This window comes from Marmota flaviventris, chromosome Y, assembly GCF_047511675.1.
Source record: "Marmota flaviventris isolate mMarFla1 chromosome Y, mMarFla1.hap1, whole genome shotgun sequence".
NCBI lineage: Eukaryota > Metazoa > Chordata > Mammalia > Rodentia > Sciuridae > Marmota > Marmota flaviventris.
The window spans coordinates 13,513,690-13,526,327 of NC_092519.1; the positions used below are offsets into that span (position 1 = coordinate 13,513,690).

The 12,638-nt window shown below is 40.1% G+C and overlaps 1 pseudogene; it reads left to right on the top strand.

Annotated features, from left to right (window-relative positions):
- The first annotated feature begins 8,843 nt into the window (after positions 1-8,843).
- On the top strand, positions 8,844-10,928 carry LOC114103388 (profilin-2-like; annotated as a pseudogene).
- The last annotated feature ends 1,710 nt before the right edge of the window (positions 10,929-12,638 follow it).

Here is a 12,638-nt window from a genome sequence, read left to right on the forward strand (position 1 = left end):
ACTGAAGAGTGAAGACATTATTTATTTACATTATTTTCTGAAGTGCTGTCCTAGTAATCATGAATTTTGTTTGTTTGTTTTACTTTCTGTTCATCTTGGTAGGTGTATACTTGACTTTTAATTCTGAAGGATAACTTTGCTAGATAGAGCAAACTTGGTTGATAATTATTTTCTTTCAGGGTTTAGAACACATCATTCTAAGACTTCCAAAATTATATAGAGATTATGCTGAGAAATCAGTCTTTCTGTTTGACTTGATCCAAAAATGACATGAGTTTTCTCTCTTGAGGCTTTTAAAATTATATCCTCAACCTGTATGTTAAATATTATAAATCAAATGTGTCATGAAGAGAATCTTTTTTGATCATGTCCGTTTGGAATTCTAAATGCTTTCTATGTCTGAATGTTCATCTCATTTCCAAGGTTTGAATTTTTTTCTGCTTTTTTAAATTTTCTTCAAGGAGAGATTCATATAATTAGTGAATATCCCTCAACTTTCTTAAAGTCCATTGGTTCTTACATTTTGTTCTATTAATGCTATCCTATAGTTCTTATTCAGATTGCTATGAGAAAGCCAGCAAAATGAAATTATACACACCTGTCTCTCACTCTGGACAAAACTCAAAGTGGATCAAGGACTTAGGCACTATAAGAAAAAGAGAAAGTAGGCCCAAATCTTCACCATTTCAGCTTAGGAACTTACTTCCTTAACAAGACTTCTAAAGTGCAAGAAGAAAAATCAAGAATTAACAAATGGGATGGATTTAAACTAAAAAAAGCTTATTCACAGCAAAGGAAACAATAACATGAAGAGAGATTATTAAGAGGTATCCAAAGCTCAAGTGTTGACAACACAAGTGTTTTGGTGATGAAATCAGTGATAACCCAGTGACCTAACCTATCAGTGGAATAAATTGCCGATTGGATTAACTAAGCAGTGACTGTAAACACGTAGGATGTGGCTGAAGGATATAGGTCTCTGAGGCAAGACTGTCTCTCATGATTAAGAGTTTTCTTTTTACTTCCTGGCTGCCATGTCCTGAGCTTCTTTGCTCCTACATGACTTCTAAGTGATTTCATTTTTGTTTTTTTAAAATTATTTTTTAATATTTATTCTTAGTTTTCCATGGACACAACATCTTTGTTTGTATGTGGTGCTGAGGACCGAACCCGGGCTGCACGCATGCCAGGCGAGCTCGCTTGAGCCACATCCCCAGCCCTGCTAAGTGATTTCTGCTTCACCTTGGGTCCAGAGCAATTGAGTCAGCCATCTATGAACTGAGATCTCTGAGACCCCAAGCTTCAAACTCTTCCTCTACAGTGTTCTTCCCAGGCCTTTTGGTCACAGTAACAACAACAAAAAAGGGTTTTTTTTTTGTTTTGTTTTTAATTCCTTATATAGCCTAGAGATTGATGCTCTATCTGAAGTGCATGCGGTAAAGATTTTTTTTTTAATATTTTTGTTAGTTGTTGGTGAAAGTTTTATTTTATTTTATTATGTGTGGTGCTGAGACTCAAACCCAGTGCCTCATGTATGGTAGGCAAGCACTCTACCATGAACAAAAATCCCAGCCCAAGATTTTCTTCCATTCTATAAGCTCTCTCTTCACATTATTGATTGCTAAGAATTACTTTGACTATTCTTGGTCTCTTATTTTTCCAATGAGTTTTATGTTTGCTTTTTCTATTGCTATGAAGAATGCCATTGGGATTTCAATAGGGATTGTATTAAATCTGTATAACACTTTTTGTAGTGTGGCCATTTTAACAATGTTAATTCTGCCTGTCTGAGAATGTGAAAGATCTTTCCATCTTCTAAGATCTTTTATTTCTTTCTTTAGTGTTCTATAGAAATGTTGGTGAGGATATGGGGGGAAATGTACATTCTTATATTGCTAGTAAAACTGCAAATTGGTGTGACCATTATGGAAGGCAGGTGGAGATATGTCAAAATGCATTCTACTGTCATGTATAACTAATTAGAACATATTGGAGCTATACTTTGGGGGAGAAATTTTTAAACATTTAGAGATGCAAGATAGAAAAACTTTATAATGTAAGCAGAGTTTAAAGGATAATTCTGGCAGGAGCTAAGAAGACAAAATGACTGGGCTGATAAGGTCTCCAAGGAGAAGGGCACCTCTATTGGAAATTGGACTAGAGGCCATTTGTGATATGTTCTGGCAAAGAAGTTGTCTACGTTTTACCCATGCCTGAGGTTTTAGTGAGGCTGAACTCAAGGGTGAATTATTTATCTGGGGGAGAAAATGTCAAGGCAGTACAGAATTCAGGCAATGGTATGGATATAGCTAGAAGCTTTTATCCAAGTATTTTGTGGTAATCAGGTTAGAAATAATGTAATTTAAAAATTGCATTTTGGCCAGAAATATGCAAATAAAACTGGCTAAGGAAGTTGTGGTTATTAGATTATAGTCACTAAAGAAATGCTAAATACTTTACCCTAACCATAGGAAAGGTAATTTGAAGGCACTTCAGGAATTGGTAAGAATACATCCAGCTCAGGTCTAAGGAAATAAAAGTAAAAATTCCTTCAGAAGAGACCATGAAAGTAACCTGTTTATAGAGGGACCTTGGAAGTTTTTTCACCATGCTGCTTAAATACTCAGATTGCTGCATCCAGGATCCCAAGAGGCTTGTCTACTGCTAGAGAAAGTAGCAGACCTTGTTATTAACCATGTGGTACTGTTTCTGTAGAACTCAGAATGTTGGAATTAGGGTATTATGGAGATTCCATACTGAGATTCCAGAGGAAGTCCTGGGAGGCTGGGCAAAGTGTAGCAGAGTCAGAATCCCTGTTGGAAGCCCCTAATAGAGCAATGGGTAGAGATGTGAGAAGGAAGCGAAGCTACAGTGGAGAGCCCTAAGATTAAGAGATGGCTGTAATTTGTAATGTAGGATATCTACTAAGGAAAGCTGCCAGAATCAAACAGACACAATCCAAGAGAGATGCCATGTGGGCTGCAATTATGGGTGGAGTTGCATAACACTTTTGGAAAGAACATAAAGCCATGTACCCCAGATGCTGGATGTTACCTATACAACTTGTTACCCAGATGGACTTTGGTCTGTGTTTGGCCCTGAATCTCTTTTTTCTATGAATCTTTTTTTTCTATGTCTCTATTTCTCTCTATGGTTTGTAACTGTTTACTCTGTTCCATTATGTATTTGAATGTATGTAACTTTCAGGGTCTCATGTTCTGAGTTTGCCTTGAGTCTCAAAACTTTGGACTTGGATTTTGGGGCAATGTTGGATCTATTGAGGCTGTGAGGATACTTGGATATAGACTAAATATATTTTGTATTGTGACAGGTTATGAGCTTTAGGAGGCAATGGGCAGAATATTATGGTTAAATATAAGATGTACCCCCAAGAACTCAAAAAAATCCAAGCATTTTCAGGGGTGAAGTCATTGACTTATTAGATTATTATCCTAATCAGTGGCTTAATCTACTAATTGGGTTAACTGAACAGTAACTGATGACAAGTAGGGTTTGTATTTTTCTCAGGTAAGAGTTTTCTGCTTCCTGGTGCTATGTCCTTAGCTTCTTTCTTTTCACTACGATGTTATGCCTCACCTTGGGTCCAGAGCAATGGACTCAGTCATCTGTGGACTCAGACCTCTGAAACAATAAGCTCCAAAGAAACTTTTCCTCTAAAATTGTTCTTGTCAAGTCTTTTGGTCACAGCAAAAAAAAAAAAAAAAAAAAAAAGCTGACTAAAACACTGGTCATGGTTACTTCTTAACTACTGTGTGAAATTCAAGGTTGACCACTTTGTTTTCCAACTTTGAAATTCTGTCTTTACATGGTCTACTCTATAAGACACTTTCAACTGAACATTTATTTGGCTTATTGGGCCGTTTACCCAAAATCTTTGTTTGATTTTCTATTTTTTGTTGAATTTATCATTCATATCCTGGACTAATTTTCTTAATTCATTCAGCTACTTTTCTCTGTTTTCTTGGGATTTATTTATTTTTGTTATCAGCTTTGTGAATTATTTATCTACTATTTCATTCACCTTAACATTTTTGGAATTAGTTACTTATGAATTATGTACTTTAATGAATCTTGTTTAGTCAGGTTTATTGCTGATGTGACTGAAACACCAGACAAGAACAATTTGTGTGTGTGTGGAGGGGGGGGAGATGTTAAGGGATTTGTGCAAGGGAGGCAAGCCCTCTACAATTGAGCTATATCCCCAGCTGACAAGAACAATTTTAAGAGGGAAAAGTTTATTTGGTGGCTCACAGTTTCTTGAGGTGAGGCAAGAGATGGCATAAGAAAGTGGCTCAGGAATCAAAACAGGAAGCAGAGAAAGCATGCTTTGCTCACCATGACAAAATACAAATCCCAAGGCATACTTCCAGTGACCCACCTCTTCCAGCCACGTCCCATGTTATTGGATTAATTCAAAGAATAGACTAGATCTCATAGCCAATCATTTTACCTCTGAATTTTCTTGCACTGAGCTTTTGCAGGACACCTTAAATCTAAACAATAACAGATCTCATGTTTTCTTTTTGTTGTTGTTGTTGTTTGTCTTTATTGTTTGTTTTCTAAAGTGTTCCTGTGTATCAGGTTGTGAATTTTTTCAATGTATTTACAAGTGAATTTTGTAGTATAGTTTCTTTTGTGATGATTAGGTATTCTCAAAGCATGTAATTTGAGTTTGAGGATCCTATTTTCCTTAGGTCTCGAAAGAGTGGCATTCATGTAGATCTGGCAGTTGTGTTCTATACAGGAGGATTTGTGGAATAATCCCTCTGTGACTGCTCTTCTTCCCTTAATAATTCTGTGTATCCTAAAAGGCTAAGAGGAGTAACCTAGATTGATCCTTCAAGAAAGGTGATGTGCACAGCCTATGTGTTAATTGTGTTTTTATGTCATAGAAATGAATGTCCATGATTGGGATCTGAGCCCCTTCTCTTCCCTGCAACCCTATTAGGGACCTGATTATTGTTTTGGAGTTTTTATCTCCCTCATGCTTTATTAAAGTATCACTGAAGTTTGAAATGATTAGTTCATATGTGGAGGTGTTGAGAGCCACAGCCCAAGGGGCTCCAGCAAACTTCCAGCTGCCAGCAAACTTCCAGCTGCCGCCTGATGATTGGCTCACAGCGCCCCAGCAACATCTAGCTGATTGGCTCCTCTGCGGTGATGCTCATTGCGCTGTTTCCCTGCCCTTTCAGACCACGGAGCTGCTCATTGGGGGATTTTTTTGGCTCCGCCCACGTGACCCAGCCAATCGGCCTCAAGAGCAGGAGGATTGTGGGAGGTGGAGAGAAGCTTGTGTGGGAGAGAGAGGCTTGTGGGAAGCCGGTGGTGGCAGTTGGGCTCTGAGGGTTTTTCCTGAGAGGCTGTTTTGTTTGTCGTGTGTGGTTCTAAAAATAAAGTTAGTTTCTTTTGACAAGTGGCTCCTGATTGTGCCCAACCAGACTGTGACATGGAGGAAAGTGTGTTAACTCTTGGGTTGATTTTGGGTGCAACTTAGAAGCAGTGTTTCTATCCTAAGGACTCATGTCCCAGGAGATTTTTGGCAGTTCACAGAAAAGGCCTAAACAACAAACAAATAACAAAATTAAAATAAGTGCTCATAACCTGACATGACATATATAATACCACTTTCCACAAAAATGACAGGGTCAATAATTGACAATAGTAACAGTAATAAATAGTAATACTAAATAATAAATAGCTGTGATCTAGAAAAAAGTAGGAACTTTTTTTTAAAAAAATTATTATTTATTTATGTGTGGTGAGGATTGAACCCAGGGCCTGACATGTGCTAGGCAAGTACTCTACCACTAAGCTACAACCCCAGCCCATACAGTTGGAACTTTTAGGTATAAAATATAACAACCATGATGGACACAAAAATCAAAGGTTTCATATAGCCAGCCATATGTCCTTGATGGCTATCAGATTTATTCCTAACATTACCATGTCTATATCCTTTAGGATGAGAATTTCTTGGGGTGGGGGGGGAGGTACTGGGGATTGAACTCAGTGACACTCGACCACTAAGCCACATCCTCAACCCTATTTTGTATTTTATTTATTTAGAGAAAGGGTCTCCCTGAGTTGCTTAGCACCTTGCTTTGGCTGAGGATGGCTTTGAACTTGCACTTTCTCCTTCCTCACCCTCCTAAGCCTCTGGGATTACAGACATGCATCACTGTGCCTGGCTCTAGTAAAAATAATTTTTAATGTGTTTGAGAGCTAACCCTGTAGAAATTGGCATCTGAACAAAGATTGTATAAGCCTTTGTAGTTAGATAAAATAAGACTGATCAGAAAAATGCATTAATTTAAACATGATTACAACATGAGCAGAAAAATATAAAAATTTTTGTTTTCTTAAAACCAGAGTTCTCCTCAGGGCCTAGCATAACCAAGGAATGCACTGTACTGTTATGCTGGGATTCAGGACCCCCAAAAGACCACCAGAGACCAAGATCGATATAAACAGCAAAGAGGTGTTTATTGCGAGCTAGCTCGGTCCTCTGCACGCGCGCGCACACACACACATACAGCAACTGGTGATTCTGAGAGGCCCCGAGCCCAGGGTTTGCAGCAGTTTTATTCATTCTTTGGAGAAGGCACGGACCCCCCACATACATCATAGCATCTCTTAGCAAATCATCACACACCGTGGGAAAATCAAATAACAACTCTAAAACATGATTAGCACATTCACTGGCAGGAACAAGTTGGGTAGGGGTGATTGATCAGTACAAAAGGTGTTTTCATTTGAACTGATTGGTTTAAGCCAAGAGGGGTGTACATGCTGAACTACATGGCTTCCCAACATGTTATCAACCACCATAAACTACTGGGAGGGTCATCTGGCATCCCAGGTATTTCCCTGTCTCATGCTGATTAGTGGCTGCTAGGGGGTTGCTATGGATCTCTCCTGTTATTTGTAGATAAACATCTTAGCAGGGTGGGAATGTGCTTAGGAGTGGGTTTTTCCAAGGACAAAGGCCATGACCCTTCCTTGGACAGGCTTTGCTCTGAGATAGAGGCTGGTTTTTCAATATATCTCTCCTTTATTAGTGCAACTCATTTAATTCCTCTTAGGTTTATGACTTTCCAATACTCCTGGATTGAGAAGCTAATTTGGTAAAGTGGGTGGTATTTTTAGCTGTTGATGTACATTTGTTATTTATTTATTTATATGTGGTGCTGAGGATCGAACCCAGTGCTTCACACATACTGGGCAAGTGCTCTGCCACTAAGCCACCACCTGACCCTGGCCCTAGTTTTTATATTCCCAGCAATAAATAGGAAAACATACCACTTTCATTGGACTCCTTCTTTGTAGGGGAAATCAGCAAATCCTTAGTAAAAAAAACTAGCATCCTTGAAGAGTTCAATGATTCTCCATAAGACAATGCTTAAAATGGTCTGAGTTAACCCAAGTTGAGAAACCTAAACAAAGGTGCCGCAGTCCGGCTGCAGCAAAATAACCGGGGGGTGACAAACAACTTGTGTAGATTGATACAGCAGGAGTAGGAGCCGTTTATTGCAGGACAGGAGCAGTATTTATACATTCCACACAGCTTATCTAATTAGCATAAACTAGATACATCAGTCAACCAATAAGGAATCTCCACACTTAATGGCTCGCTTTTGTTATTTCACAAACCACTCCCTCTGGCATTTCGCCAGGCGCCATCCAGACTTGTTTACAGACTCTAACATTTCTCTGGCAAAATGCCAGGCACCATCCTGACTTGTTTACAGACTCTAACAAAAGGGAATAATTAGATTTTGGATGTTAGGGGGGAAATTGCAGCCCTTGAGCATCAGAGACCAGAGAAGTGTGATTACCATGTTGTACGTCAGACACAAATAGCCATTATATATAGTTGAATATATTTGTGGCTTTGGCTAGTTGATTAGAAGTCAAGTAAATTCTTTATATATTAACTCTGAATGTGGTGTAGTGGCACACCCTCATAATCCCAGCAATACAGGAGACTAAAAGAGGAAGATACCAAATTCAAGGCCATTCTGGGCAATTTAGCAAAATCTAATATAATTTCTTTAGTTGTAGATTAACACAGTATCTGTCCAGGGGTTTTTAGGCATACTCCTTCTCCCCTGACCTGCTTGAGAGATTGGGGGACCACGCCCCGACCAGGACTAACCAAGAAAGGTAAAGGTGACTGGCCACCCTCACCCAGCCCTCCCTTGCTGGAGGACAATCAGAACCTCCAGGGAGAACAGTCAAAGCAGTATCTCATTTATTGAGTAAACACACACATCTAATATAATGTACAGGATTCAATCAGGATAAAGGTCAGCAGGGTGGGGAGAATTTACATCTACACCCACCCTACAGGCAGTAATGGGAGACAGGAACTATCCTGTCCAAGGGCAGAAGGGTTCTGAGCCTATACTAGAGGTGGCCCGTGATTCTTCATCACAACCCCCGGCAATGCCTTCTGGTTAATCGCTAGGTGCTCTCTTAGCCACAAGTGGCCCCAGGTCTGGGAAGCGGTAGCAGTCAGCAAGTTAAGTTTCCTCTTTTCTGATGCAACATGCCCCACTTTACATTATCTTTATTTTTATACCGTGCTGAGAATCAAACTCAGTACCTCACACATGCAAGGCAAGTACTCTACCACTGAGCTATAACTCCAGGCTAAAAGTAATTCTTACCTGTTTTGTATAAATACAAAAGTTCTAGGTCAAGTTAAAAAAAAAAAAAAAAAGTCTAGCCAGAATGATAAAAAGAGTCATGGCCCCTCAATCAGTTCTTGGACTTGACCCAGTTTAGACCTAGAACCCCTTGAATGAAGAGGAGGTTGTTAGGAAGGGCTTTCTACATAGTTGTTGTCAAAATATGTAGTCTGCCCTGCTGCCGTCCTGTCCAAGCTGCAGTGGGAAGGGCTGAGTCCCGGCTGCAGTGCGAAGGGCTGAAGATGGTCCGGTGGTAGAGGTACATGGACAACCTGAAGTGCGATGGCTGCTGCCAGGAGGCCACCATTGTCGGCTACTGTGACGCCAAATACGTCTGGGCGGCCACAGCCAGGGGCGTCTTCCAGAGCATCACGTCAGTAAAAATAGATATGATTGTAGGAAAAGGCCGGGAAGGCTTCTTTACTAATGGTTTTACTCTTGGTGCAAAGAAGTGTTCAGTGTTCAGCTATATGTCAATGGCGAATGCACAATGGACATCTAGACAAAGAGTCAAGGTGGAGAGTCAACATACAACGTCTCATAGGCAGAGCTGGTATTTATAATGAGAAAAGAAGGTGTCCATGGAGACGGATTGAATAAGAAGGCATACTCAATGGAAAGAGAGACTCTGGGTTCTAGCTGCTAGGCAACTGTTAAGTATTAGGGGAAATTGCTCTTAAACTTTCCTAGCGGTAAGCTTAAGTCTTAATTCTGGAAATTTTATTAGCAGTTCAGGGTATGAACCTCTGTCTCCTGTGTGTCTCTCTGTTGGTGGGAAACATGTCTTTCTTTCTGCCCTCCCCTCCTTAAGTAATGCTGTTCCTTTTTGTTTTGTTTCCCTGTGTACTCCAGCCTTGGTAATAGTCATGGGAAAGGAAGGTGTCCACGGAGGCACACTTAACAAGAAAGCCTATGAGCTCGCTTTCTACATGAGGAGGTCTGATGTGTAAGCAGCCTCTCCTCATCTACCTAGCAGCTGTCTGCATCACCACCCCAATTGTGGTCCTCTGCTACCAGACTAGATAGATGGTAGCTAGTTTCTTTACCTACTTTCTAATGTCATGGTTCCAGTTTGCCCTACATCTTTTATCTGTTAACCACTATATGTAACCAACCCCTACTGGCAACATAATTGCAGCACAATAATGATTTGTGTGATACCTTGAAATTGCCGGGGAGAGGCATGCCAAGTTGGGTATCACTTTAGCAATTAATGGGATATTGATTACTAAAATAAGTTAATATTAAGCAAGGTGCCGGTTGTACAATCTCTAATTTGATCGAAGTCTTCAGCACTTTGAGCTTTACTTGGCTCACTTAGTCTTCCTTTTGTAGCACATGGTTGAGAGGAGAAAGTGCATGCATCTCTCCTTCACTCCTCTTTTATCTTGTCCTCCCTTTGCACATAAGAGATTTGGTTTACTTCTTTTAAGCAGTGCCTGGTTTATTTTACAATTATATCCCCTTTGTTGAAGAGCTGTTGAGAGCTGCAGTAGTTTGCTTTTACTATTGTGGTTGCACTTGAGTAGACAGATGTCTTTGCACAGTGTATGCGGGACATGTGGAGAGTGCAACTGCAAAACAAAAGCAAAAGGCACTCCTCCCACGACCTCACAGTTACCACACTGACGCACCCCCAGAGACATTCCATCACCACAATAGCTTACATTGTTGTTCCTGTCTTTTTCTTTGTAAACCAGCTCTACTCGTTTTAGTAAAACTGTAAAAGGCTACCATTATGGACATTAAGCCTCCCAACATAACTATATGGAGTGTGTCCAGTTTGTTTTCATAGGACCAATTTTTATTTGCAGCTTGAGTTTTTATATGAAGTTGCATTATTGTGGACTTGGCTGTCTTGTGATGAATTTTTTCATATGTATTCTGTGCCATACTATTGTTAAAATGAACTGTTGCTATTGTGAGATGGATTATAACTGACCTATTAAGGATTTCTTTCGAATGGCACTACTTTAGGGATATTCTAGTTTTTGCTTCTATTGTTTGGGCCTTATGGATAATGTACAGATTTAAAACAATCTTGTTGCTGATTTGTCCATTTCTTTCCCTGCACTTTGCTACATCTGGGATACAGTCTAACTCATCTGATTAAAAATGCATTTAAAAAATGTCATAACTATTATATACCTTGTTTACAAACAGATTAAATAAATTTATTCCAACCAAAAAAATAAAAATGTAGTCCTAATCTTTCTGTTAGCCCTCCCCAAAGGGAGCCAAAATATTTTCCAAGGATAACTGTGTACTGGAGACAGCAATAATGGGAGCTTTAGGAAATACTAAAACTTGGTTCTGAAGTCACCCTAATCCAAAGAAATGGCATTTAGCTAATCAGAGAAGAGGATTATAGAGTCAGGTAATGAATGAAGTTTTAGTACAGTCCTTGACTCCCTGAACCCATCCTATGATTGTTTTCCTAGTTCCTGAATGTATGATTGTAGTATACATTCTCAAGAATTAGAAAAAATATGTTGGTTCCCTGACCTGTGAGGGCTACTAGAGAAAAAATAGTCAAGTGGGAGACACTAATCCCAGCAATTCAGAAACTAAAAGAGGAGGATTCTAAATTCAAGGCCATCCTGGGCTATTTAACAAGATCCTAACAAAAATGTTTTAAAAGGTTGGGGATGTTAAAGTACTTGTTAAAGACACAGGGTTCAAACTGAAGTAAAATCAAAGAGGAAAAAAAATTTTTCTCTTTTTTCTGTATGGCTCTACCATACTCACACAAAGAAAAACCTCTACCTATAAAAGTTACAAATAAAAATCTATTCCACGTTCTTGGAGTTACATAGAGTAATGTCACCATAAAGGATCTGAAGTACACAGAAGTAATGAATTATTTTTTACTACATCTCCATTCAGCTCTCTTCTTCAGCTTGTGCAGTGGACAAATGGATCTTGAAGAATGAACTTGGGTGATGTGGTTGTGGCTCAGTGGTAATGCGCTTGCCTAGTATGAGTGAGGCACTGGGTTCAATTCTCAGCATCACATATAAATAAATAAAGATCCATCAACAACTAAAAAATATTTTTTTAAAAAAGAATGAACTTTGGATTATTAATAACTTACAAGGATAGTCACTCCAGTTGATGCTGCTGTACTAGATTAGGTTTTATTGCTTTGAGCAATCAATATATTCACAGGTACACTATATATAGCTATTGATTTTGCAGCCACCCAATGAACAAGAGTGATTCTTAGGGAGCTTAAGGATCCAGTCAAGAGTTTAGAATAGCCCAAGGCTGAGAAGAGTTGCTCTAAGAATATATGGACAGCTAATTAACAAAGTAAAAAGTGCCCATAAATGTGGTGACCTGGGGTGTGCAGTGGTAGAATGCTTGCCTCCAACGTGGTAGGCACTGGGTTCCATCCTCAGCACCGTAGGAGTAAATAAACAATGATACTGCATCCATGTATAAAAAAGAAAATAAAACATAAATGTGTAAAATTCCCTGATAAAAGTATATAGTCATATTCAGAATACTCACTACTGCTATTTTAATGCATTGTTTTTAACTTCAGCATAAAAGGCAAAATATTAGTATTAAGAATAAGCAAGTGGGTGCCGCCGCCGCCGCCGCCGCCGCCCCGCAGTCGGGCGAGCGGGAGCCGCGCAGGCACACTGAGCGCGCCCGGCCGAGCGGGCCTTGGCCGCGGGGGCCGCCGCCGCAGGTGGTGGCGCGCGGTGAGGAGAGCATGGCGCCCCCTCCGGGGCGGATGGAACGCGGCTCGGCGGGCGGGCAGTGCAGGCGTCCGCGGCTGGAATGGTGCTGGCGGCGGCGGTCGGTGCCTGCGTTCTGAAGCCGGAGAGGAGCCACAATGAAGACGCCGCCGCTGCCTCCCGCATGCACAAAGCAAGGTCATCAGAAGCCTCTAGATTCAAAAGATGATAATACTGAAAA